The 4,008-nt window shown below is 45.8% G+C and overlaps 1 pseudogene; it reads left to right on the top strand.

The window, feature by feature from the left end:
* The window catches only part of LOC100475484, a 4,159-nt pseudogene extending 1,996 nt beyond the window's left edge, over positions 1–2,163 (top strand).
* The last annotated feature ends 1,845 nt before the right edge of the window (positions 2,164–4,008 follow it).

The following is a 4,008-nucleotide window of genomic DNA, read 5'->3' as shown; positions in this document are numbered from 1 at the left end:
GATGGCCATGTAAAGACAATGACATAGTACAGGCAGAGGAAAAGAAGTACTGTATGAGATGTACAAGCAGCATATTCAGGGAATAATCCAGTCTACCTGGAAAGAGATAAGCATGACATGGGAAGGAGGAGGATTTCACACTTGGATGTTTCAATCTGGGGGAAGAGGCTGAGGAAAGACACAGAAGTGGTAGAGCAAGTATACTGAGTTTGGCCCATGGACTGATACGGCTGGGCATGATTTACCTATAGGGATGTGATGGGCAATGAGGTAGGATTTGTATATGCCAGGGGGTTTGGACTTAGTCTTATTGGAAATGTGAGCTTCTTTCAGGTTTTTGGGAAAGAAATTGATGTGATCCCTATTTGGGTTAATTCCTACATCGTGTCAGTTGTGGGGAATGATCAGGATATTCTCTTTAGTGCACTTTTGTTGTGCTCACTTTCCTACAGTAGGAAGATAGACAGCAGATCCATTTCTGTGTCTCATTCATTTCTCTTCTTCCATCAGGAAGTCAACACCCTGCGCTGCCAGATCGGAGACCGCCTCAACGTGGAGGTGGACGCAGCTCCCACCGTGGACCTGAACCGTGTGCTCAACGAGACCAGGAGTCAGTATGAGGCCCTGGTGGAGACCAACCGCAGGGACGTGGAGGAATGGTTCACCACCCAGGTGGGCATCTCAGCACATGGCCGCTCGAGACCCTTGGCCCCGTGGGGCCCTTGAGGCAGGGTCTGACCCTGTCTTCTTCCCTGTGCTGTTTCAGACCGAGGAGCTGAACAAGCAGGTGGTGTCCAGCTCGGAGCAGCTGCAGACCTGCCAGGCGGAGATCATCGAGCTGAGACGCACGGTCAACGCCCTGGAGATCGAGCTGCAGGCCCAGCATAACCTGGTGGGTGTTGTTCAGGGTACTGGCCACACTCTCCTGACCTCGGGGAGCCTGGGACTTCTCTGGAACCCCCTGGAGAAGCTCCCTGAGGAGCAGCTCTGTGACATTCCTTACCTTCTCTGCACAGAGGGACTCCCTGGAGAACACGCTGACGGAGACCGAGGCGCGCTACAGCTCCCAGCTGGCCCAGGTGCAGTGCCTGATCAGCAACGTGGAGTCCCAGCTGGCTGAGATCAGGTGTGACCTGGAGCGGCAGAACCAGGAGTACCAGGTGCTGCTGGACGTCAAGGCCCGGCTGGAGTGCGAGATCAACACGTACCGGGGCCTTGCTGGAGAGCGAGGACTGCAAGTGAGTGGGAGGCAAAGAACTCTGGAAAACATGTAGTGGAACTACAAGGCATTGTGGGCATACACCTGTGGGCCACATTTTCAACTCACAAAACAACATGCATTTATAGAGAATCTACTATGTGACAGTTGAGCAGAAACGGAAGGTCAAAGGTGAAGTGCATACAACCTCCTTGCCTCAGGGAGCTAAACAATAGCTGTTGGGTAAGGCAGATTGTGTTAGTTCCATGAGAGCTTGAGAGCAATAGAACATATTTTTCAAAAAGATTTTTCACCTTAGCACATGGCATTCTGGGACGGGGAGAAGGATTTGATAACAATCAAATTTGATTACAAATATGTCAACCACGTCCAACCACTGAGAATTCATGCGTTGTTTCATTAAGCACCTTAGGACTCTCTCTACAATCCTCCCCAATCCATTCTAAACCTCTGTGTCCTCCTAGGCTCCCCTGCAACCCATGTGCCACCACCAACGCTTGCGGCAATTCCTGCGGGTCCTGTGGCAAGTGTCAAACGCGTTGCTCTTAATTTAAGAACTTGCATCCTCTTTGAAGACGACAACGAAGCCATTTAGATCAAACACAGGAAAAGTCCTTAGGTCCTGCCTTTGTTGGAGCTCAGCGGCAAGTTAGAAGCCTAGCCATGCCAAATGTGATATTTCTAGACATGGAAATGCTTTCCAGATTCAACAAGCAAAGACACACATCATTAACTTCCAATGTCTGGAAAATCCCTTCCTATTGAAGTTTGAGTGTCTTTGCTTCTGAAGATGTCCAGCTCCCTGTAATCTGAGCTCCAGGTATTACTTTTAGGGCATTTCCTGTATGTATTGAGTTTCCTGCTTTTCTTGCTTCTTTGGTATTCTCTGGAATGCAAGGAAGCTCCTTCATTTACTTCCCAATAAACTTTATTTCTCTGGCATAGTAAATGTGTTTCTCATTCATATTTATGCACTGTAAAACACATGCTGTGGCTGTTTCATAAAAATACCCCTTTGTTAGGAAGAAATGGGTTAAATGACTGACCCCAGACGTTATGTTCCACTGGTAAATACTGATGGGGAAGGGGTTCTGTCCTCCTGGGAGGGTCCCCCCCACGGGGAGACCGGGCAGGAAACCTGGCCTCCAGCACTCATGACCATCTTGTCTTGGCTGCAAGATCCTTGGCAATACTGAGAGTCCTCCCCAAACCTCACTTCTATCTCCCACTGTCACCCTCATCACTCAGGGATTGATTCTCTGTTCCCCTTTCTCCTAAACTGCCTAAAGTTTCTGTAGAACCTGCTCAAAGAGAAGCTACCCTCTCCTTTTAACCTGTCAGCTGTACCTGCATCACTACTATAGATATCTGCCTTTCCCTCAAAATGTACCTTCAATGATTTCCATAAACCCACACACTCTGGGTCCTCTTGTTATATCTCCTACTACCTGTTCTCCTGCTCCTGATTAGCCTGACTCCCCCTGTTACATCTAGGAAATGCCTAGATTCTTTGCTGTGTTTCTTTTTCTCCATCCCTGTTCAGGGAGAACTAGCACCTCTATGCTGACGACTCCTGAAGCTCTCACTTTAGCTCAAGTCCTGGGTCTTCAGTTGCTCATAGGACAGTTTGACTTGGTATTATGTTGCCACATCACATTTAATTGGACTCCAACTTATCTTTGCCAGACTGGTTCCTCCTGTTACCCACTTGTTATACCCAATACTTTATAATTCAAAGACCCTTTAAATGCAGGCAAGCATGTCTCCCTACCTCCCTCTTTTCAAGTTCACTCTTTCCTCTACGTCTTTATAGATAGGCCTATAATGTTCTTCAGTAACTTCTGTATCACTTTATTTCCTTTCCTTTCAAGAAAGACCAATGTTGATTGTCTCCCCCAACAGACATTAATCCTACCCCCTGCTTGACTCATATCTGAATTATTAAAGCTCTCAACTCTATTGGCCACCATCTCAATTTTTCATTTAATTTGACACTATCTAACCTATGCAACTGCAATCAACTATCTCCTGTGTGTGTCACTACTGTGTGGAGTGCTGAGAACACACGGATAAATGAGCCCCAGTCCTAGCCCACAGCATCTTCATAGTCTGGAGTGGACAAAATAAAGAGACAACCCTGCTACAGACAAAAATGTGGCTCAAGAAAGGTGTAAATGAAGAATGATGAATTTCTAAAGTGTGAGAGAAAGACTATACTTTCAGGTATCATTTCTATAGTTTGAGGTGTGAGAGAGTGGTAAAAAGAGGCTCTAAGAGGAGATAGAACTCAATCAAGGCTTTGAAAACCCAAATATTCCATTTATACAAATATTGTCTGCCTGTCCTTCAAGAGAGACTGTATCTTCACCCAATTAAAGCCTAGTGTAAACCACAGAATACTGTAAGTGGAATAAAGGAACAGTAACACTAATAAGTATTCATGAGAAGGCTATTAAAACTTTAAATACTTCTCTTGTTCCAACTTCAATCAATAATTACTATGTGATATTAGCATAATTCCGAAATAAAGTTTGATGGGATATGTTTGGACAGATGAGTGTGTGCAGGTCTGACAAGAGGGAAAGTTTTTATGAACATGAGCTTTACCTGGTAAGGAGACGAGTGTATCTAGAGCGTGACAGACCAATTTCTAGCTGGAGCAAAGCATAAATATGGTGGTGGAAGATGAAACTGCAAAGTAGTCATGGATGACCATATCTGGTGGTTTCATGGTTATCTGTGAGATTTGCTTGTAAGGAAGTTTGGCATATGATCTATTGGGCAGCTAT

Source organism: Ailuropoda melanoleuca, chromosome 13, assembly GCF_002007445.2.
Source record: "Ailuropoda melanoleuca isolate Jingjing chromosome 13, ASM200744v2, whole genome shotgun sequence".
NCBI classification, from domain to species: domain Eukaryota; kingdom Metazoa; phylum Chordata; class Mammalia; order Carnivora; family Ursidae; genus Ailuropoda; species Ailuropoda melanoleuca.
The sequence above is the reverse complement of the archived record's forward strand: the minus strand, read 5'-3'. Positions and strand labels throughout refer to the sequence as shown.